Raw genomic sequence first — 25059 nt, forward strand, 5'->3', positions numbered from 1 at the left:
GACCCATTTTACCACAGTAGTAGCATTCAACATTGCTGTTTGCATTTTGGCCTGTCTGCCATCTACCACGGCCTCTTTGGCTCCCCCTGCCTCTAGAGTTACCACGTCCTCCTGCATAGGACTAGTTTTCTTGAGTTTGCTGCATATTCTGATTTCTACCACGGCTTGCAGATCGGCGTCCTCTACCTCTACCTCTACCTCTTCCAGCATTTGAGTAGAAGACAGTTTCTTTTGAAGTTCCTCCTGAAGAAGATGCACCCCCATTTCTCTGCTCTTCAAAAATTAGAAGAGCAAACAACTCTTCAAAATCTGGAAATTTTTCACGGACGGCAATACATGTCCGGAACTGTGCATAATCCTTTCCTAGACCATTCAAGGTCATAGAAACTAGATCATCATCTTCCACTGGCGACTCAATGGAAGCAAGTGCATCTGCAATTTTCTTCACCTTCATGTGGTAGTCATTGATGCTCAGGATTTCTCTCTGCACATTGTGCAACTCCTGTTTGAGCTGCATTTTCCTGGCTTGTGTATTTGTGCTGTACATTTTTGCCAAAGTATCCCATGCCTCCTTTGGCGTACTTGCATCCTAAATATGCACAATCATAGAATCCGAAATACTGATAGACAGCCAGTACATAACTTTTCTGGCTCTCTCATGCCATCCTTTAAATGCTTGCATTTCTTGTTGATTGGGAACATTAGGAAGAACTGGTTCTTCTTCATTTCTTGTAATTAACTCCCAATAGCCTTTTCCCATAAGGAAATTCGTCATTCTAAACTTCCATGCCTGAAAGTTGTTCTTGTCAAGCTTTTCTGTGACAATCTATGAAAGAGAATCAGACGCCATTACAGAACATTGCAAAATATTTTGTCACTGTGATAAACACAGCTTTTGCCTCACACGGGCAGATCTGCAAAACTGACGAAAGTGGTATTTGACCACATAGTCACTTCCTAGTGACGATTTTGCATCAACAGGCAACAAGCATGATTCTGCAACTCCCAATATCTCTGCACACAGGCATACAATGCAATTTCTGCGACAACTTTTCACCGACCAGCCGACATAAAAAACAGGGCCTTTTTCTATGTGCCTGCGAAGAACTTCCGCCTTCAAAACGGGCCCCGAAATGGCCTCGAATCAGAAAAATAAAGTCACTAAGGGCTTCGCCTGCTCCCGTAGCATATACTGCACTCTTGCCACACCGCGAAGGGCGTCTCAATCTGAGACAGTGCACTCTTGCACTTCTGGCTGTGCTACCTACAGAGATTTGCTCCCAAACTCGAAATAGGAAAGCAGCACTGGTCCTCTTACCAGGACACCACGAACTTGGTTTGCTTTCTTGAGCTCCTTACCACGAACAAGGCTCTGATACCATGTGAAGATAGTGGGAGAGAGGGAAGAAGTCTCACTTGCGGCTTTCTCACATACACAATGGGGGAATACACACACAGGTGGAGGCTGAAAACAGTTTTTCTCTTCTTAGTTGTGAAAGCCAAAAGAACTCAAGTACAAAGAAATAGAAGAACCCTATATGTGGGTCTCAAAACCAAACTCAACTAACTAAGGTGGCATACTAACTGAGCCACGAACTAGAGTAGATAAGGATAGTTGTCATCCAGCTTTTATTTGTGGGCGGTGTACCAACCGCATCGGTAGCTAACAAGTCGGTGACATAAATGCACAACGGTCACCCTGGCATATCGTGAGTGGAGCTCGATATCTCAACATGGGGAGGCAGTTTGATGTGGCTATTTGGAGCTCAATATAAGAGGACAATCTGTAGAGATTGGTTGGCTTGCTAAACCACTACTCCTTAAATCATACCTATCTATTCACCATGTGGAAGGTACCAGACATCAAGTCATAGCTATGTATCCACCATGAGGTAGCTACCACTATGTTGTAGCCATCTATCCACCATGTGGTGGACAACAGGTAGCTACCTATTCCATGGAGTAGCTATCCACTATCATAGCTATGTATCCACCATGTAGTACCTACCATGGTGTTGTAGCCACCATGGTGACCACTACTCGTTAAGTCATAGCTATCTATGCACCACATGGAAGTTACCAGACGTCAAGTCACACCTATGTATCGAGCATGAGGTAGCTACCACGGTGTTGTAGCCATGTGGTGTGTGTTATCTATAGCACTTGTGGGAGGGCCTAGTAGGTAGCATTTGGTGGGAAGGTAGCCAGCCCCCAGATCTTTGCTACTACCATACACAAGGAGAATGTCGCCAAGCCACTGGCTACACACCCTTCTTTGTGTTTGAGCATAGCCAGGATAAATGTACCACACAGGCCATAGATGTAGGAAGAGGACATGGGCATGCAACGCTCAAGTTTGGGAAGCACTTGGCTGACATTGATTGGCAACACTTTGACCCTTTGGCAACGTTGTTTGTGGATGACAATGCGGGGAAGATGGATCAAAATCCCACAAACACGTACATTGTCCCACCCACTTTTATGGGGGATTGCATGGATAAAGTTCTCCACTCAAGTCTCTTGCCCTATCTACATCGATTGGCAAACTGTGCAGAGACAGTTGAGGATTTTGTGTTCAAAAACCCCTTCCATGTGCTGCCCATGGAAGAATAAACAGAATTGTAATGCTACTTTGAAATGTCAGTAAAATTATTATTGTTTGAGACTCGAAGTACTAAATTTTTGGTTTAAAAGCAAGTAGCATGGACTTATGTCCAGTGCTTGCATGTGATTTCTTCATCTGCATTTGTGAAACAGAGAGAGAGAGAGAGAGAGAGAGGTTACACACACACACACACACACACACACACACACACAGAGAGAGAGAGGTGTCACAAGTGGAATAGGTGGAACAAAATGTGGTGGTTGCAAAAAAAAACTCGCTTCAAAACTCGCTTGAAAAACTCGCTTCTTGCCCATCTTGTCCCCACAAATTCAAAAGCAATGGTATTGTTGCCGACTCATAATTCACATGAAGCTATATTTCATTTCTCTGCATTACTATATATATATTTGTTTCGATTCCACAATGCAATTCCGAACAAATTAGCTATTGTCACCATAACATATATTCATATAAGTAGACCAACCAAATTTAGGATGATGCAAAATTGCTACCTCTGGAAATTCTATACTTTGCTTTGAAACGCGGGGCTATTTCCCACAAAAAGTGGCTTATAATGTTGGAGAACTAGGTGATATTGCCTTCATTCTCACAGTAGATGAATATGAACAAATTAGCTATTATCACCTTAATATATATTCATATAAGTAGACGAGAGCTGAAATTTGAATTATGTAAATTTGCTACCTCTAGAAATTTTACTATTGCTTCAAAGCACATGGCTATTTCCCACAAAATGCAGCCTACATTGTTGGAGAAGTAGGTGATATTGCCTTCCTTCCCACAATAGACGAAGATGGAATTGAAGCATTGAGCTCTACCCCAATGCTGAGCACTAATGAAGTAGCACTCCTAGAAGGTGTGTAGGTTGAACTTGAAGTGTTCGAGGGTCTGGGTAAAGACATGGGTATGGTAGGAGAAGGAGGTAGGATCTAGGGGGGAGCCGCTTATGATGGAGTTGGGGAGATGAAGGGTATCAAGGGGGGTGGATGGAATGGGAGGAGGCAAGAATGAGAAGGAGGAAGCTAGTAATTACCATAGCTGAGCCAGTTCATGAGCAAGAGCCGACGATCTCCATAGGGAAGAGGAAGGGGCATTTACTGAGGGAGATGATGAGCAGAGGGGAGCTAGAGGAAGTGATAGCTCTTGGGGTGTTCACCTCCCAAACTTTTAGTGTACCACATGCATTCAAAAGGAGGGGTATTTTAATTCCACTTTTGGGAAAATTTTAATAGCTTTACAATAATCGGAGGGGGTTTTTAATTCAAATTTAGAAAAATTTTTGTTAGTTTATAAGTAAAGAGGGGTGGTTTTATTGGGGGGGAAATTTAGTTGAGGGGCTTTTTTAATACCCCTTGAATGCACGTGATACCTAGGAATTCTTAGTGGTCCACCCCCCGAGCGATAGCTAGGGAGTTTGATAGAGTAGAGGGGAGCTAGAGGAAGTGATAACCAGGGAGCTTGATGGAGTTTAAAGAGAGGGATCATCATCGCCATGGATGTGAACAACACACGTGCAATGGCCATAGCTAGAAGTTGGCCATACAATAAGACAAAGAGAAACTTGCATACAAGTTGTCCCATGACATTTGTTTTCAGGCAAGCGAGTAAGGGCCTTATTAGAGTGAATGGTTATTTTATGGAGCAACTTGTAAAAATAGGATGACACATGGCTTAATCAGAGCTCAAATTTTCACTTGATCCCTCTATGTTGCCTGCCTAAATAGTGTTCACAGAAATATGGGACATGGTAGCTAAGGACCTATTTCCATGCATCCCAGATGCTCGCATCTAGGTATAAGAATCATGGGCAGATTGAGTTCACACATAAACCCGATGGTGGTGAACTTCAATCTTTTGGTTCAATTAAGATTTTTGTGGCTCGTTCTGCCACCTAGGTGCCCACACCACCATCACACCTTGTTGTGTAGAAAAAGGCCCTAATAAGAGCAGTAGTCATCATGCATATTTGGGAGTTTAGAAATGCCATTATTTTTGAAAGGGGCCAAAGGTTAATGGTGTTGAATTAGCAGGTTGTAAAAGAACTTCCAAGGATATCAAGTATTTTGGGAAGAACAATGAGTTGTCTCATCAACTCTTAGCTATCTTGAACTGAGGTTTCCCTAGCAATGGTCTTCCTTCATAGGAGACTGTAATTTTCTTTTCTATTGTATCAATCCTATTTCTTGGTTTCTCTAATACAAATTTAAATTTTCCACACAAACAAAAACATCACAAAACTTGGGGTTTTAATCTATGAAAGTTTTTCTTGAAGGTTTTTCTTGAAAATTTTCAGATTTTTAGCTAAAATATAACTAAATGGCCTGAAAGCTTGGAGAGTTTATAAATTGAGAAAATATTTATTACATGTGAAAGTGAACATGTTGTAGGTTCATTGTAATATATAGTTTATAAGTTTTCTAGGTGTTAAAATATACGTTCTTGTTAGATATCAATGCTCCACTCTCGTGTAACTATGCAGGAACCAGCTAACTCTACTTGTAAGCCCCCCATATGAGGAGAAGGCATTTGAGTAGCTCGGTTATCTGGTAGGTCTTGGTTTGGAGACCAGATGGGGGCCATGTGTGGCCTGATGGCTGGACGGAGTTGGCACACCGCCAACTAGGCTACATGCAAGTGCGGGAAGGCATCCCATGACTGACCGCATTGAGGGTAGACGAAGCATTTCCTATGCTAGCCCACTCTCAGATGAAATGGGCTCCACGGGCTTGCTCTTATATAGCCACTAGTCGTAGTCGGTTGGACCCAATTGGGTGATCGACCCAGTCTGCCCAAAACGATCGACGAGGGGTCGGTAGGCCACCGACCACACGATAGAATCGTGGCGTAAAATAGAGCAACTGACCTATGGTATCCGTTTGGGGCCCAGAGCCATCTGGGATCATCTGGGGCTCCAAACGAGCCCTGCTACTCAAGAGTGGGCTGCCCCGGGAAATGCTCCGTCTACCCTCAATGCGGTCAGTCATGGGATGCCTTCCTGCACTTGCATGTAGCCTATTGGCAGTGTGCCAACTCCATCCAGCCATCAGGCCACATGGCCCCTATCTGGTGTCCAAACCAGGACCTACCGGATAACCGAGCTACTCAAATGCCTTCTCCTCATATGGGGGGCTTACAAGTAGAGTTAGCTGGTTCCTGCGTAGTTACACGAGAGTGGAGCATTGATATCTGACACCCCCCCTCAATGTCCACCTGCAAGTGAACTTACTTTTTCGGCCAATGCCAAGTTGATGAAGATGCCTCTCCAGCAGGTCTCTTCCAAGAGCCTTCGTGAAGATGTCCATAGCATTCTCTGTAGTCGGACAGTACACCAAGTCAACCTCTCCATCCATGATGAGCTCATGTACAAAGTGATATTGAATCTCAATGTGTTTTGTGCGAGCGTGGAACACAGGGTTCTTTGCAATCGCCATGCAATTCTAATTGTCACATGATAACTGCATAGGCTTGTTCTGCACTACACCCATGTCCCCTAAAATCCTCCTCAACCACACTGCCTCACAAGAAGCAAAGCATGCTGATTTGTACTCAGCCTCGGTAAAGAAAGAGCAACTGTGGGTTGCCATTAGGGAAAAAGGGAACTCATTTTGGGGCCCTATAAGAAATTCACTATTTTTTGATTTATTTCTCTCCTAAAAGACCTCCAAAATAGTAAAATACGGAAACGTGGCTCAAAACTGTCAGTAAGGACTACAGAACTGTCAATTCAAAAAGGAATAAGATAATCTTTTGTCTGACTAACACGATTTTGCATTAAATATCCTCTTAGATTTTTTTTTGTTTACCAAAGATTCCGCATCTCTTTGGCCGACGTGTGCAGGCCTTTCATAAAGAGTCCATCACTGAACTTGGTGATTGCAAGTTTTCAAAATATTCACATGGATACCGCCACACTTCCACGATTCATGTTACAAAATGACTATGAGATTGAAAAACAAACTTTGCATCCTGAGAAGCACAAAAAATGGCCGATACTAGTGAGTCACTATCTCAGAAGAAGCGATTACACCATCTTCACATCGACTTAGAAGAACAATATGCTCCAGCACAAAAAAGACGAAAGGATACGGTGCTGAATGCTCAACAGTGGGAAAATATGAGAAGAGAAGGGCTTCAACATATTGACTTATGGTGTGATGGAAGCATATATCCAAAATGTCAAGTAAAAAACTCTACACCTCCATTTGTCAATCCCACCACATTACTGAGGTTTTTCGGCGATGGACAAAATGGACTTCTTGGTTATATTTCAGCGCAGTCTGCATTTGCGGAAACGTATAAAATGATGTACCTACAAGAAAAGGGGGCCAAGATGCAGGAGATAGCCATTCGTGCAAAATTGGAGCAGCAGTTGCAGAATGAAATTGAGGAGCATTCAAAGAGTAAAAAAGAGTTGACAAGAGCAAGAAAGAAGAGAATCGTGCTTGGAGACAGACTACGTAGCAGGAAGATTAAAAACATTGCAAATTTGAAGGCTGGGACTGGTGGATGCAAGCGACGAATTCAGGAAGCAAGGTTAGATTGAAATTTATCATTTTGTATACTCAAAAAGGCTCTCTTCCATACTATATCTATTTCGTTGATTGTCGCAAAATAAGAATGGAGGTGCTGAATGATATAGTCATATTGTGTTGTTACTACAGGAAATTATTGGAGCCTGCAAAAGAAAATATGGACCCAAATCTTCTTCCTGTTAAACAAATGAAAGGATAATTGCTTTCTTGCGGTGTAGCAAAAGGTTTGATTGAGGAAAAAAAATACAAAACAGTCAAACGCAATGTTGTAGAGGACTTTGTATCCAATAATCAAGTTGATGGCACTATAATCCAAGAGGCTCTTGATGTTAGTGGAGTTAGCAAGAAGGGATATAGTTCGATTTTCCATGCGATATCCTCAACTTTGAAAGATCAAAGGATGAAATGAGTTTTACTGCCAAATCCAGCAACCGTGTGGAGGATAAGAGGTCATTTGAATGAAAGTATAGATGAATTTATTGGGCAATATATCCATATTGAAGAAATATTTCATGGTGTTAAAGGAACCACTGTGTATGATCCTTGGAACAATATATTTTTACATCTGCAACAACTTCAAAAAAGAATGGTCGAGTTTTATGGAATAACATTTGAGGAGTGCAAAGGCATTTTGAAATTTGTTATCAAACTGGATGAGTGTGAGGTTGTAAAGGAAAAGAAAATGGAAAGAGTTACTATTACATTGATGAATGGAGCAATTGATACATCATTGACTGAAGCGAGTTCGAAGTATTTTAGTGTGCAGTCAGAGAAACACATATGGTGGTTAGGCTCGTTCCAGGTATGATCATTTTTTGTTTTATACTTGATTTTGGTCATTGTATTCAAATCTGTTATAGTAATACTTTTGTTTTCTATAATCTGGCAGGTGAAGACCGAAGACCATGAAACACTAGATTGGGTGTTTTACCACACGGAAATACCAAGAATAATCAAAAGACAAGTGCAAGGTGAGAATCTCCATGTTGCAGGAAAAGGTGATTTTCAAGTAGAGTGGCACATGGCCGGGGATCTTAAAACACTTAAGTGCATGTATAACATTAGTAAAGGAGGCAACTCAAAGTCTCCTTGTCTTTACTGCAAAGAATCAGCTCAAGTAATGGATTCAAAATGGTGTAAGAGAGCACCTAATAGAGATAAAGTTGACCCTGACTTCAAGGCCATTCTAGACATTCCACTATGTAATGTTCACATCTGCACATTGCATGGTCTATGTCGAATTATTGAGAAATTGGTATTTTTATATATTGGATTTGCTTGGAAACTCTGTCCCGAAAAAAATAGAAAGGATGCTCTTCAAGCATTGGAAAAAGTGTTATCCGATATAGGTCTGCATGGAGGAGATGTTCAAATCACAAAGGATTTTAAAAAGTCTACCAATGGCAAGGAGGTACCAATCAAGCCCTCTATTGGTGGTGTTAAGGCAAGAAGATTCTTGTCTCGACCCAAACATAGTAAGCAAGTAAGGCAAGGTAGAACAGTTTCAAAGATTAATTATGGATTGTGGAACCAAGTCCATAATTCTGTGAAAGATCATGAGGCAGATGGGAAAGCACGAAATAGGAAGGCAGAGGTGTGGAGGTCTCTTGATCAACTCTTCATGTTCTGTGACAAAGTAACATGGACAAAGAGTGATTACAAGAACTTTGAGGAGGCAATTAAACATTTTTGAAAGTCAATGAAAGACGTGTGGATAGCCTGCAATATAACTCACTACATGGTAAGGTTATGTCTTTTTCTTTTACTTAAGTGTGATCCTCTTTTTTTTTATTACTTACTATGCATTCTTATGTCTTACAGCATATCATATACAACCACCTTCCCTATTTTGTCAAAAAGTATGGATGCCCAGCTATTTGGTCTACCCAAGGCATGGAGAAGTCTCACTACATGGCACGTAATGCATTTTTTAGACACACACAACACTATGGAGGGAGTCAGAAGGCAAATAGTCTGAAGGAAGTCTTCCAATGGTTTTATCGAGGCATACTACAAAGGTTGCATGCTAAAAGAAAAGTTGCTAGCTCCAAAATCAAGCTTGCTTTTCTTCTAGCCCAAAAGCAAAGACGAAGACAAGCTCTAGACAATTCAATTGCAGCAGAGAGACATAGACAATGGAGGGAATCGAAGATATTTAGAAACCATAAATGGACAAGTAAACATGAATAGGACTCATTTGTAACTTATTGGTGTTATGTCCACATGTTTTCAAACTCATTCAATAGAAATTTTTTCAGTGGAACAAGTGACTCTTGGTGTTATGCATGAAAAGTATTTCTTTTGTGAAACATATGATCTAAACTTAATACAATTTGTTTACAATTTCAATATATTGTTCATTTAATATTTAACGACACCACTCTATGTAAATGTACAAATCATTTCATCATCAACTTATTAATCATTTATACAAGATCATACCAGATATCAAAGACTTTATACAAATCAGTTCAAATTTAATATAATGTTTGTGCTATATTCGATGACTAAATCCTCTTTCTCCCAGGGCCTGCCGATCGGAACTCTCTTTTTGATCTTGATTGGAGTCTTTTTCTTCTTTATTGGCTTGATGTCGACTGTCTCTTTATCCTTTTCTTCAGCTCTCTCCACCTGTTCCTCTTCTTGGATTGTGTGGCCTGATGCAATCATGGGTGGCTCTCGAAACCTTATGAGCTGGTGTTTTCCATAGCCCTCCAGATATTTGGGCTCCTTAACACCACATGCTAATGCATAAGAAGTGTAAGACAAAAAGTAAGCGGCCCTAGAGGCCTGCTTATTCACATAATCTCCAAATATATCTATGGCAGACAACCTCTCTATCAAAATGATCTTTTCCTTTTGCCATGAAAGAACATGTCCACCTAAAGCCCTGGACAAACATTTTAAGAAGTAGACAATGGCTTCTCCATTGTTGCTCAACTGCCTATGGTAAATCAAGATCTTGGCACTGCCTAGATCATGAATATAATGAGTTAGGCCTGACATTTTGCGAAACCCAACCTGCCTGCTTCCACTTGATCTCTGGAGGAATGTGTCATCCTCAATTTGTAGCTGCCACATATCAAAGGATTGGAGTGAGACAATACACAACCTACAAAAACAAAGTTAAGCAGAAGTCAAAGTATTTGATTTGAAGTACCTTCTCATTTTCATCAGCAACAAGCAGTTCATCTTTCCAAAGATTTATCCCTCTCCCCTCTTGTCTAGCCTCTTCTTTAGGCTTTTCTGTGTATAGTGCTGAGAGATTCATAGCTTCCTGTGTGAGCTGGAAGGCAGCTTCATCTGGCTCTTGGAACTTTTCAGCCTCTTTGAAACAAAATGAAAGGGCCTCTACAGGATCAAACATTGTTTCCAAAGCCAGTAGTGAATGGTCATCCTCTATGCCAACCTCCTTGTCAAGCCTTGAAGCCTGGGCAATAAGGGAAATGGCATAGTCCTCCCTCAAATTGAACATACACTCTATATCATGGAGGAAAACATAATCCTTTCCACCAATCAACACACCTGGAAGCATGGGCACTGCATAGTTGCTGCTCTGAACATCAAAATTTTCAACTGGCTCTGCTCCCCTCAGAGTTTTTGTCCTCAGTTGAACAAGGTCAAGAGCAGCCACTTGCAGCCCCTCATCCTGAAGGTTGATATCTTCTTCTTGCTCTGCCATTTCTGTGACCAAAGAAACATTCTCCTTTCCCTCTGCTTCAGATGTGTCTTCTTCATCTATTTCCTGCCCTTGTTCATCCAAAGACTCCTGACTGAAGACAATATACATAAGAAATGCCATGCTCTCCTCAAGCACTCTGCACTTTCTGGTGTGCAAAGTATAGTTGAATTTATAGTGATCAGGCAGGCTGTCAAATCTTCTGTTCACATGGTACCTCAGCCTGAGACAATATGATTTATATGCACAAAAACCTTTTCTCCTTCCACAATTCTTCCTGCCTCTGTCAGTTCTTTGAAGGTATCCCAATAGTCTGAAAGAAAATCTTTGTGCTGCTCCAGTACAGAGCTCATTGTGAACTCCATGTTGAAAATACTGTGGTATATATGCAAGTTACTCTGAGCCTTGCATTTGTGAAGAAACTCAAATAGGAGCAAATCTGGAGAATTGTCCTCTTTTGGTTCCATTTGTTTTTTGATGGAAGAATCAGCACTCTGCTCCAGTCTCTTCTTTTTGCCTGTTCAAAAACTTATATACTATGAATTCTATATGTTGACATATGCAATCAGTGAATGCATTTTCTATCACCAGAAAATCCATTCATGACATCTCATGACTCACCTGGTGATTGCTGTGGTCTAATAATAGCAGCAGAAAAGTCCAACTTCCTCTTGAAAGGTGAGGCTTGGGAGCCAGCTGTTCCAAAACAAAAACATTTCTCATCATCAAGGAAGATTTCCACAGGGCTAAAGATAGCAAATTAATGAGGTAGAAGTGAGAACCAAATCAGACATAGGAATTTGCAGCAAAATGCGATATGGGCTATTTAGAGATATATAAACCACTCTCCTCGCATTTTGTTGCAAATTCTCAAGTTCTGTTGATGTGCTTGTCAAATCAAGCACTTGGTTCATCTCAGTGATTCCTGGACACTATGATCTCATATGCAAGAGAAATAATGGAATGAGTGAAACTTTTCATGAGGAATGTGTCAACAACAGGAATTTGCAGCAAAATGCGATATGGGCTGTTTAGAGAATTATAAACCACTCTCCTCGCATTTTGTTGCAAATTCTCAAGTTCTGTTCATGTGCATGTCAAATCAAGCACTTGGTTCATCTCAGTGATTCCTGGACACTATGATCTCATATGCAAGAGAAATAATGGAATGAGTGAAACTTTTCATGAGGAATGTGTCAACAACAGGAATTTGCAGCAAAATGCGATATGGGCTGTTTAGAGAATTATAAACCACTCTCCTCGCATTTTGTTGCAAATTCTCAAGTTCTGTTCATGTGCATGTCAAATCAAGCACTTGGTTCATCTCAGTGATTCCTGGACACTATGATCTCATATGCAAGAGAAATAATGGAATGAGTGAAACTTTTCATGAGGAATGTGTCAACAACAGGAATTTGCAGCAAAATACGATATGGGCTGTTTAGAGAATTATAAACCACTCTCCTCGCATTTTGTTGCAAATTTCTAGTTTCTATTCATATCCAACTCCTATCTAATTTCTGGGTGATTTACCACATTCTTGAACAGTATAAATTGAAAATGTAACAAGAAGGATGGAGCTGAGTGAAGACATTGGGACATCAAAAATCCAATGGATGGAAGAAATAAATGTTAAAAAACATTGAAACCAATCTAGAATTCTGACCTTTCTTTTCCTTTTCCATGCTGATGGAGTTGCACTGGTAAATCTCCTGCTCTTTCTCTAGCTTGAACTTTGCACTCTAGGTAACCTGGAGATCTGGCAGTAGTAGTAGTCTTCAGGCAGGTTGCAGCCTGGATGGAGTGTGCTGGGTAGGAAAGGATCAGAGAGAAGGAAATGGAAGATGCGAGTGTCGTGGTAGGGATGAAAGATTGGGAGACAGGGGAGGGAAAAGTGATTGTGGTATTGATTATGAAATCATGAATGGCACAAGTTCCAAGGCATAAAGTGTACTTTCACACGTGCTAGATTTCAAACTCCAAGAGATCTGGGTCCCATCCACACGTGTGAAAAACGACTACATTCCACACGTGTGGGATTTAGAGATTCTTTATTTCTATTTGCACTTATTTGTGGTATCCTGTTTTAGACCTCTTGCCCTCCAGTCTCTGCTCTCTTGCCTCCCTACCTCCATACTCTGCAACATCAGCATCCTGTCCAGCAGCACAGGTTCATCCTCAGCACAGGTTACTCATCAGCAGCACAGCACATCCACAGATAGATTCCAGGTCAGTAACAATGGGTTCTCCCCTTAGTCTCTGCAATCTTCTTGCCTACAATAGAAAAAATCCATCCTGCATGGAAATGCATAGACTCAAGTCAAGACAGAGAAATCACTGTAGGAATGCAGATCTTCAAGTGTGATATTTGCATGTGAGGGTAAAACTGTACTTATGGGTTCTCCCTTCAGTCTGTGCACACTTCTTGCCTTCCATAGACACAATCCATCCTGTATGGTTATGCAAACACCTTCAAATGAGTGAAGGCATATTCCAGCATGCTACCTCATGAATTTGCAGCAAAATGCGAGGAGAAGGCCTTAGGAATTTCAAACAGCTGAAATCGCGTTTTGTTGCAAATATTGAAATATTGCTTCATCAACCCCTGTCATTCTGGTTTTGAGACTTCCATAGCTATAATCTTCTTGCATAAACTCCATTCATACTGTATTAATTTGGAGAGACATAGAAATCACTGTAGGAGTGCACCAGCATGTCATTTCAAAAATTTGCAGCAAAATGCGATGTGGATTTATTTGAAATTCCAAACTGCTCATATCGCATTTTATTGCAAAGTTCTCTATATGGCTTCATCCACCCCTGTGATTGCCTTTTCTTTGTTAGAACATTTTCTCCATGTCTGTGATCTCTTTCCAATCCTTTGTATGCAGTTTTTCAGAGTGATGGCAAGAACCAAGTCAACTGCAAGGAAAGTTGGCAAAGGGCCAGGGCTTGCAGCAACAGCAGCTGGGGCAGGTACCAAGAAATTTAGTGTGCCTCCAAAGGGAAGAGCTGCACATGGCAGGAAGGGTAAGCCAATGAGCTTGATCAAGCAAAAGGCCAAAAGATTGAATCATGGTGCAGGTGTGCTAAGGGAGATCAGGAGGCAACAGAAAGCTATAGGCTTTGCAATACCCAAAGCACCCTTTCAAAGACTGGTGAGAGAAATTTGTGACAGTTGGAAACTTGGGTTCAGGTGGAATAGAACTGCCATTCTTTCCTTACAGGAAATGGTAGAGGATTACTTGGAGAAATATTTTGAAGATGCAATGCTTGTAGCAGCCCATGCTCACAGGGTGACTTTGATGGCCAAAGACTTCAACACTTTGTCCAGAGTGAGATGGAGGTATGACAAGCTTGTTCATCCTGTGGAATGGTAGGACATCAAAATGAGAGACATATTGCTAATTCCACCTACAAGGAAGTTGAAGGTTGATGAGGTAAAGGTTGTTGAGGTAACACACTCAAAGAACACCAGAGGGAAGGCTGCTTATGAGGACTCACTGAAGCAGCAAATAAAAGAAACAAAATCTGTTATAGATGTGGAGACTGGAAAGAAGGAGCTACAGATACATAGAAGGTTGAAGGAGCTGGGCCCTGATGTAGTTGTTCATATTGAGGATGAAGATTCAGTGAATGATTTTGACTTGACAAAACAATGCTTAGCAGCATTGGCTCATAAGAATGAGTATTGCTCAGATACTATCATTCTTGCAATGCTCTAGTAAGTGTCTATAAATTTTACATTTTTTGCAAATCAATCCTCCTTGTACCTCCTTTATAACCTACCCTAATTATTTTTTGATCCTATGCAGCATGATGAGAAGCTGGCTTCACCCCTCTGTACAGCATACTGTCCATATTGTTGATCCAGCCATTTCTTCTAAATTAAGAGATGCAAAGGAGACTCCCATGAGTATTTCCAGCTGGTTCAAACACTGCAATTTTGAAGTAATTGATGTTTTGCTACTTCCATACCATAGCAGGTATGTGGGTGACTACTTCTTTTAAGATTCTTCTTTAATATTGGGAACTCTTGTAGCCTTTGATTTTTTTATGCTTTTTTCCTTATGCAGTGACCACTGGAGTTTTGTTTCTATTGACATCTAGCAGAAGCAATGCTTTCTATTCAACTCTCTAAAAAACACACATAGAGAGCTGAAATTGTAAGTGCTGTGTGTGCTTTTTGAACTTAAAACTTCATTATTTTGATATCATACTAACTAAATTATACATATTGCAGTTGTATTAGAAGGCTTTTAGATGCATTGGATCACTGTCCTCCAAATGTCTCTCTTTTGGATTCAATAGAGCCAATAAGTCTAGAGGTAAAAAGTCTATTAAATGCTGTCTTTGAACTTATTGAATAATTTTGTTTTGTGCTGATGCTAACAGTTTCTAACATATCTTTCTAACTGTACAGACACCACAACAAAATGATTCAAGTAGCTGTGGATGGAGAGTGCTGATCAATGCAAAATATATACTTTCAAGCTACTTTGAGAAGGAAAAGCCAGACCTGGTAAGGAAAAATACTTTCCATTTAACTTGAAGATAATTCATAATGATACAAAGTGTTCTAAATTATCCTCTTCCATTGCAGATGAAAGAGGATAGCTTCAGCTCCAACTATGTACATAATTTTAGAGCTCATACAATTTGGAGGTTTTTGAGCTATGCCTCCCCCAAACCTATTGTACCAGCTACTGTGGAGCTGGGTGAAAGCTCTAAAGTACAAGAAGGTGTCATACACCTTGATCCCACAAATGAAGCACCTAATGCTGAGGACCAGAAGCCACAGGAGCAATCACATAGTGCTGAGGAGGAGCAGACATAGGAGCAAAGACCTGCTGCTGATGTTGAGGAGAAGGTGGAGAAGCAGCAAAGAGAGGCTCCTGGGGCAGTGGAGGAGACAGGATGGAGCACGGACAGGATGGAGCAGCAGAGAAAAGATCCTCCAGAAAATGTAGAGCAGCCTCTGGATCAAGCTGTACATAAATAGAAAATGGATGTCAGAAATATGTTCTACATATTTAGCTAAACAGTTCTGTACAAAATCTTACTTGATTGAATACAAAACATTTGTTTATGGAGTCTGTGTTATCTCAATTTTTAAATTTTCGATGTCTTTGCATTTTATTGAGCTCTCTCTTCTTTTGAGTAACTGCAAAAAAGCAATATGAATCAGAGTGGTAAATTAAACTAATAGCAATGCTTAATGAGACTAGGATAAATCAGATGGTGTACCTTTCTGTTGTTGTAGATAAATAAAAAGTCGTTTGAGATAGAACCTTCAGTCTCAAACAGAATGTCACTGCGCAATTGAGCTAGGGAGCAACATTCTCTTAATGAGATATTGACTAGCACATCACCATTCTCAACAACATCAATATCAATAAGTTTATTTTCTGCACCAAAAGACTCTTCATCTTGATCCATTGGGACAAGCTTTGTGCCTAGCATTCGACTGTGCTTGTAATAAAAAGAGAAAATAAAATTTTGTGATGCCACCATGTACTTCAGTTGCATAGAAGGTTGGACCACCTCACAAAACACTGAACTACATGTCTTCTTATCCGAACCTTTATCCAAAAATTGTGGCATGCATGCCGAATTTGTTGCTTTAACTGTGAACATTGTTTTTGAAACCTTCACTGGAAAGGTATTAAACAAGTCCACAAAAACTGTGAGAGGCATGCACAAAGAAATTTTTACTATCCTAGTGGCAATATTGGGCCTCAGAGCTTTCTGTACTTCTGTAAAAAGCTTCGCCCTATATGCCTCTGTAACACTAGAATGTGGGTGAGGCCAATCCACTGAATTCCACGCCAGAAGGTCTTGTTTTATTAATACACCATGTGTGTTAGCTTTGTCCAGCAACTGATAAAAATGATCAGTAAAAAATATACCCGATTGAGCTAGCTCTGTTGCACATCGACCTTGGTATTGTTGTTCTCCTATCGATCCATGCAGAACATCTATAAATCCCAGAATACATTCGATGTTTTGCCATGTCTCATACGATGAAGGATATAAATCTGAAATAAAACAACACAAGAATGTCAATAAGCTAAGAGAGAAAGCTTCATCTTAAAAATCCATACACCTCATGAAGAAAAAAACCACAATAGAAAAATATACAATTAGACTTCAGCTGTGAAATGAAGATCTATTTCGGCTCTTACCAAACTTCAATTCCCAAACAAAAATGCATCACTGTCATTTCAAACTCTCTTCCTAGCAAATGCTTTGTCTGCGAGATCTTCTCTTTATGGTTCCCTGTTATGACAAGGTTGTCCACATAAAGGACCACGATCATACACCTGCCTCCTTCTCTGAAGATATACAAATTTGCATCACATGGGCTCCTCCTGAACCCGTTTTGCAGAAAGTAGGCATCAATCTGTCGGTACCATGCTCGTGGGGCCTGTTTCAGCCCGTAAAGTGCCTTATTCTGTTTACAGACTTTACCTTCTAAACCAAGGATCACAAAACCTGGTGGTTGTTCCACGTATACCTCCTCCTTGAGATCCCCATTCAGAAAGGCGAATTTTACATCCTTTTGAAACACGGGCCAACTTCCCTGGGTAGCTAAATCCTAAACATTGCGAATTGTGGTTAGTCGAGCTATGGGAGCAAAAGTATCATGATAATCAAAACCATGTACTTCTGCAAATCCTTTTGCCACGAGCCGAGCCTTGTACTTATCCAACGTGCCGTCGGACTTGTACTTGGTCTTGTACACCCACTTGGTGCTGATTACCTTGCATTTTGGTGGACGATCCACAAGGTCCCAAGTGTTGTTCTTCATTATGGAGCCATACTCAGACTGCATAGCCTCCATCCACCTATCATCACCTTGGGTCTCTTCAAGACACTTGGGTTCATCAGCACGGATCACTTCTGTCATCAAAGCATAGTTGACCAAGTGTTCCTGCGCCCTTCTTTGCTCCTCTAATCTCTTGGACCGGCGGTGTTCGGATGGTTCCTCCTCAATGGCTGGAGGTTCTCTGCCGTCCAAAAGCTACTTTACCCACTTCGGGAATGGCCGTTGCCATTGTGGTTCTGCAGGCTCTTCTTCATCTTCTTTATCTTGAATCCTCCCAAGCACCATTGGGGGAGTTCGGTCTACTGTTGGTGGTGGTACTGGATGGATATCCTGGTCTGGAAAGGAAGCGTCCTCCTCCGATTGATGCGGCTGTTCTGAGAAGACCACATCGCGACTTACTATTACCTTCTTGGTAACAGGGTTATAGAGATGGTAACCCTTCGCCTCTTCACTATAGCCCAAGAAAATACACTTCCGGCTCTTCGGTTCCCATTTGGTCCTGTTAGCATCAGGGACATGCACAAAACAGTCACATCCAAAAACTCTGAAATGTGCAGCTGAGGGTTTCTTACCAGAAAAGGCCTGCAGTGGTGTCATCCCATTCACAGCCTTCGTGTAGCTACGATTCAAAATGTAAACTACCGTGTTACATGCTTCAGCCCAGAAAGTCTTTGGCAAATCTTTCCCTTTCATCATACTCCTGCCCATTTCACAGATGACGCGCATCTTGTATTCTGCTACTCCATTTTGCTGTGATGTATGTGGCGGGGGTTTCTGCCTCTTGATCCCGTGACTTTTGCAGTAACTTTTGAATTCAGTTGATGTGAACTCTCCACCTCTGTCTGATCTCAATTTCTTCACCTTCCTCCCCATTTCTTTCTCAACCATTACATGCCATTCCTTGAACTTACTAAAAGCCTCGTCTTTAGTCTTCAGGAAGTGTATCCATATCCTTCTACTGTAGTCGTTGATCAGCGTCACGAAGTAGTAGGAACCACCCAAAGCTTCCGTCTCCATCTTTCCATAGAGGTCCATGTGAACGAGCTCTAGAGGAGCCTTTGCCCTGCTGGCCTCTTTAGGAAAGGGCTGCCGATGCTGCTTGCCCATCATGCAAGCTTCACATACATTGGGCAGATCTGTAATTTCTGGTAGGTCTGCAATCATTCCACTTTTATGCATCTCCTTCAAAGAACTAAGGTTTAGATGACCAAACCTCTCATGCCATAGCCTAGTGTTCTTCACATCAGCTCGAACACTGAAAGCTGAGAGTTCGTAAATGTTGTTGCGCCGTGTACCTTTACCAATGACCTTCCCTTTAAGATCCAGAATATGTGCGCCATTCTTATCGAATTGAACTTTGAGGTCCCAATCTGTGATCGCAGAAACGGACAACAAGGAGACAACAAGTTCCTCTTGATATCTAGCACATAAAGAACATCGTACAACTGTTTTACAACTCCATCTGACTTGAGAGCAATCGTACCTTTTCCTTTTGCTGGACATTTTGCATCATTGCCGATTGCTACCAGGATGTCATTCCCTACCGGTTGTAGAGAGGTATACCAATCCTTCCGACTGGTCATGTGGCGCGATGCACCACTATCAATGATCCAAGGTTCATCCGCATGTACATGAACTGCCTCCGTGCAAATCTCCTCAATTGCTATGAATTCTGCTTGTGCCCTTCCTTGTTGCAATAGAAGCACTTGATCTTCTTCTTTCTCTTTTTATCATCAGAAGAAGATGGGTTACCAGAGTCCTTACCCTTACCTTTCTTTGATCCAGCATAGAAAGCCGAATCTTCTCTAGTCCTCATCTTTTGATGCATCTCCTCGACCAGACAATTTTTCATTCGCGAGTTGAGTCTCCAGATTCTGAATCCGCATCTGATTCGTGGTCTCGTACTGATTTTTCAAAACCGTTCATGCCTCCTCCACTATGGTGACATGTTGAATTAAGACCATGATGGAATCACTTACACTGTAGACAATAGAACATAGCGCATCTACATTTCTTCTTGTCCACATGATAATCTCATCTGTAGTTGGTACTATCTGTTGTCCTACATTGGCTAGATCCAGTCTCGCAACCAACTTCAAGTCCACCCCAGTAGCAGTATCCCAAAGCTCGTATGCGCTTAGGATGGGTCTTCATCTTGAACTTCCAGAGTGGATAGTTAGAGCCGTCCAACTTTCTGCTTTCGCCGAACGGTGGGATTCGCAGTCTTGCGGGCTGGGCCATCTCTCACAATCTGCTCGCAAAAACAGAAACACACTACCAAATCTTCTTGCTAGAGTCTAGGCTCTGATACCATGTAAGAAAACAATACAACGTCTGTGCTCAATAGATAACAGGATCTCATACGCAAGAGAGAAAACAGATAGTATGGAGAATCAAAAATTTGTTTACTGTAGAACTGATACAATAGATGGCGCTGCCTCCCAGCCGTGCGCTCCTATGAAAGAAGCTTCGATGGTGAGCTCGAAACAGTAGAGGACGGAGGCTGGATGCCGGAATCAGGGTTTCTATAGCCAGTGATGAAATGGGCTCCACGGGCTTGCTCTTATATAGCCACTAGTCGTAGTCGGTTGGACCCAATTGGGTGACCGACCCAGTCTGCCCAAAACGATCGACTAGGGGTCAGTCCTGAAATAGGCCACCGACCACACGATAGAATCGCAACCCTAATTCCTTAGCATCCAGCCTCCGTCCTCTACTGTTTCCAGCTCGCCATCAAAGCTTCTTTCACAGGAGCACATGGCTGGGAGGCAGTGCCATCTATTGTATCAGTTCTATAGTAATCAAATTTTTGATTCTCCATACTATTTGTTTTCTCTCTTGCGTACGAGATCCTATTACCTGTTGAGCACAGATGTTGTATTGTTTTCTTACAATTCTATCTTTTGCTAGCAGCTTAGGGACTATTGCCACTACCAATTAGGGAGCACTAGTTAAGGCTATTAATGGAGTGTTAACATGATTGTGCATTTCCCTTGGAATTTAGAGAGTGTAGTTAACATCAAGGTCTCTTTGGTGGAAAATAGATTTCCACCATCTAATTGCAGCACTTTTTAGATCCAAACCAAGTAGAAAGCCATTTTATAAAGATAAGATGAAAGATTTCGATTAGACAACTAACATGAGACTGTAGAATGAGAAGGTTGGGCTCAATGAAATCAAAGATTTCGATTACTAAACTAACATGAGACTGAAGATTGAGAAGGTCAAGCTCAATGAACTCTCTCCTTATTTAAGTGTAGTGTAGACACAACTAAGACCACATTATGAAATCTAGCCCCAAAACTCTATACACCAATCCACCTGTAGTATATATATGGCATACCCAAATAACTTTGGAATGCTTTTGTTCTATTTGAAAATGATGTTGGATGGCATCATCACAAAAACAGACCTAAAGAAGGAGGAAAATAGCTCTGCATGGAGGACATGCTTTGGTGGTGGGTGTATTACTTGGAGTCGGCAGAGATGGTGAATATTAATTTCCCTCGCTATTGTTTTTATTGCTCCTTTAAGGTATTTGTCAAGCTTATGATGTAGGTTGCTTTTGGTAGGACATGATAGAGGCACGAAGTGTATAGAGTGCAAAGACCAGGATAAAGAGGACCCCCCAGCAAAAGGAGGAGTTACTATGGGTGTATAAGTTGGTAGAGTTAAGCAAGCAGTGTGTGACCTAAGTGTGTAAAGAGGTCTGCCATTGTGCATTAGACTGGCCTAAAGAGCTGGGAGATGCTTGCTATAGAGAGGTTGATAAGATAGTTGGGAGCCTGGAATTTCCTAGAGCCGCAAAATGTCGTCGTATTTTGAAAAAATAAAAATCTTGCAGCCATTTCTTGGACTTGTGGACTTTCTCATGGTGCTCGTAATACTTCATTTTGTATCGACCTGCTCACATTAGTTGTCTAATCAAAAATTTTCATCTCACATTAGTTGACTAATCAAAATCTTTCAGTCTCACATTAGTGGTCTAATCGAAATCTTTCGTCTCACATTACTTGTCAAATCAAAATCTTTCGTCTCATTATTTTTATCACCGCACTGGCGTGGATCAAAGGATACTATCTAGTCACATGGTTGAGAAAACATTGAAGATTGACAATTCAATAGATTACACAAAGATTACATATAGATTACATAGATTACATCTCAAAGACTCCTTTCCTTCAGATTACATCTCAAGGACTCCTTGTTCAGCTCCCTAATTGTAGGCTCGGCCCTCCTTTCAAAAACTAGCACATTAACCTTTAAAAGCCACTTGTGTAAGAGAGACTTTAATTCATCAATTTAGAAAAAGTGGCTTTTCCCCCAACACTCTATGGTAACTTTGTGGCCCTTATGTGATGTAGTCCTACTCTCCCTTACCTTTGTACACTCCAAAATCAATTAAGCTTAAATTAACAAAAAAGAATGGACTTAAATAAGAGTGTTCTCCTAATAATAAGTGTTAGAAAGAGTGTTCTAACAATAAGTGTTAGAAAAAGTGTTTTTCTCCCTAGCACTTTATGGTAACTTTGTGATCCTTGTGTGATGTGATCTCTACTTGTACACTCCAAATCACTTAAACTTTTCTCAACACACAAAAATGAACTCGAATAAGAGTGTCTTTCTAGCAATAATTGTTAGAAAAAGTGTTTTTTTCCTAACAATTTATGGTAACTTTGTGACCCTTATGTGATGTATATAGCCTCACCTCTCACACACTCCAAATCAATTAGACTTCATTCAACTCACAAGAATGAACTTGAATAAGAGTGTTCTCCTAACCAAAAGTGTTTGTAAAGGTGATTTTCTTCTTAACACTTTATGGTAACTATGTGATATAGTCTCTTCTCTTCCTCACCTCTTATACACTCAAAATTAGTTAAACTCCACACACCACACAAAAGTGATAGAAAAAGTGTTTTTTCCTAACAATTTATGGTAACTTTGTGACACGTTATGTGATGGAGTCTCACTTTGGAGATACCTAGGCCCTTAAAAACCCACGTGTGGTTGCTCAAGTTCAAACATCTCTTCTTTGTCCCGAGTGGAGAGCGATGGATGGGAAATGCCCATTGTGTATAATGAATATAGGATTTGTTGACTGGGGGGATCTAGCGAGAGGGATCGGCACTCTGATGTGATGTGCGAGGTGCAATGAATTAGTGGGGTGGAAGAGGAAAACAAGGGAGGCACTTTGGAGATACCTAGGCCCTTAAAAACCCAAGTGTGGTTGCTCAAGTTCAAACATCTCTTCTTTGTCCCAAGTGGAGAGCGATGGATGGGAAATGCCCATTGTGTATAATGAATATAGGATTTGTTGACTGGGGGGATCTAGCGAGAGGGATCGGCACTCTGATGTGATGTTCAAGGTGCAACGAATTAGTGGGGTGGAAGAGGAAAACAAGGGAGGCACTTTGGAGATACCTAGGCCCTTAAAAACCCATGTGTGGTTGCTCAAGTTCAAACATCTCTTCTTTGTCCCGAGTGGAGAGCGATGGACGGGAAATGCCCATTGTGTATAATGAGTATAGGACTTGTTGACGGGGGGATCTAGCGAGAGGGGTGGGCACTCTGATGTGATGTGCAGGACCATGTCCAGTTGCAAAATTGTACTTAGAGCAGCCTCAATAATTTTGTAAGCTGCACTCATGGTAGAGAGTGGGCTACATTGCAGAAAGCAAACAGACAACTTCGCGAGAGGGCCTCGTATCAAATGATCGATGAAATATACGCCGAGCTTAAGAAGTACCCCGGATCAACGGGCAATGTGAACATCAGGAATTACATCAAGAAAGCACTGTTTCCCTTTTCTATGCATCAAGTACATGACTCGCCTGTCAAGGCATCCTGATGCAGGCTGTTGCTAGATTGAGCAAAGACAAGTTTGTAAAGAGGTTGAATATCTAACACCTGCTTTCGCATGGTTGGTGCTTGGTCGAGACCCCGACTCTGTGTATGTAAAGGAGTTTGGCCGAAGCGTATCTATATGGGAGATGTTCGAAATGATGGTGATGACTCCACTTAAGACAGTTATCGATGTCGACTGGAGGGACTTTTTCCCCGCCTTTAGATGGGTTCCAAATGAAGTGGAAGACAAAGCGAAGGGCGTGGCCGGCCAGAGATCGGCAGTGATCCGCGCGTTGATTGCCGAGCAGAGGGAGCTACTCGCAAATGGGAAGGTTAGAACTTAAGCGAGAACTCAGCTTCCTCCCTGGTTTTTAGGCCAAACATCGGAAATCTGTAAGATGAATGTTGTTGGCTCCTCAAGTCTGCCGTTTTCCTTGCTATGCAGAAACCGAACTGTTACCTCGACAAGCAAAACACTTGAGCGAGAAGCAGCTCGAGATGTCAGCTTGGGAGCCCATCATCGAAAGCACAGATACAACACTGGTGACGATCGAATGGGCAATGTACGAAATCGCCAAGAACCCTGCAGTGCAGGTAAAGGCTATATCTCTAGGGCAAGATTTTGTGCATATGATCGATGAAACGTCAAATCTGGATTCATGAATTTTGCGGTGACAGAGCAGAGTGCTTACTAGATTGATTAGACGATGGCAGGAGAAGCTCTACCAGGAGATCAACGAGGTGGTCCGGCTCCAGGCTTGTGACGGAGGATGATCTGCCTAAATTGAAATATATGGATGCCACAGTGAAGGAAACTCTGAGAGCATATCCTCCTGTTCCTCTGCTTCCACCCCGTTACGTCAAGGAGGACGTTTAGCTGGGTGGCTACGACGTCAAGAAAGGATCACAGGTAATTATTTAAATTGTGCATGATTCTTCCGTATAAGCTAGCGTCGCAATTCTGTTACAAACATTCTAGTTCGTATGTAACAGATATGATGGGTGTGCGGTTGCAGATTGTAGTAAACATCTACGGGATCAACTACAATCCACAAGTGTGGAAGAAGCCAGAGGTGTGGGATCCGGAGAGGGTGTTGGGAGACGAGAAGTTGGACTTGGGGTTCAAGGACTTCAGGGCGCTACCATTCGGAGCAGGAAAGAGGATGTGCGCAGGGGTGACACAAGCCATGTACGTGATCCCAGCCAACATAGCTTACTGTGTGCAGCACTTCAAATGGACGCTACTGTGTGCAGCACTTCAAATGGACGCTTCCACCAGAAGACCCCAACGTAGGAATCATCGACACCGTCTTCCTCACCACTCACAAGCTCCATCCCCTTGAGGCCATCGCCACCCCTCGCCATCCTCGTCGCCTCCCCGGCCCTTGAAAAACCCACCTCGCTACTCTTTCTCCACTTCCGGCCATCTCATCTCCATCTCCATATCCTATCGACAAAAGAATATGTAAGGCGTGGTTCTATGTCTTTGGACTGAGGGATGTCTCTTTCATTACACTATACTGCTCAAACGATGAGTACTGCAATG

At 41.7% G+C, this 25059-nt stretch overlaps 1 pseudogene across 1 annotated transcript in view; it reads left to right on the plus strand.

Moving 5' to 3' along the window:
• LOC147887141 (ent-kaurene oxidase-like 3) overlaps positions 1-24856 on the plus strand; it is a 30567-nt pseudogene extending 5711 nt beyond the window's left edge. The window contains exons 2-5 of the transcript XR_015543206.1: positions 23534-23845; positions 23959-24107; positions 24228-24423; positions 24530-24856. The product of XR_015543206.1 is annotated as an ent-kaurene oxidase-like 3 (transcript). The remainder of the gene's footprint in view (positions 1-23533; positions 23846-23958; positions 24108-24227; positions 24424-24529) is intronic.
• The last annotated feature ends 203 nt before the right edge of the window (positions 24857-25059 follow it).

This window comes from Dipteris shenzhenensis, chromosome 23 (assembly GCF_047967505.1).
Source record: "Dipteris shenzhenensis isolate YYH24624 ecotype China chromosome 23, Dip_SZ_1.0, whole genome shotgun sequence".
Taxonomy (NCBI): Eukaryota; Viridiplantae; Streptophyta; class Polypodiopsida; order Gleicheniales; family Dipteridaceae; genus Dipteris; species Dipteris shenzhenensis.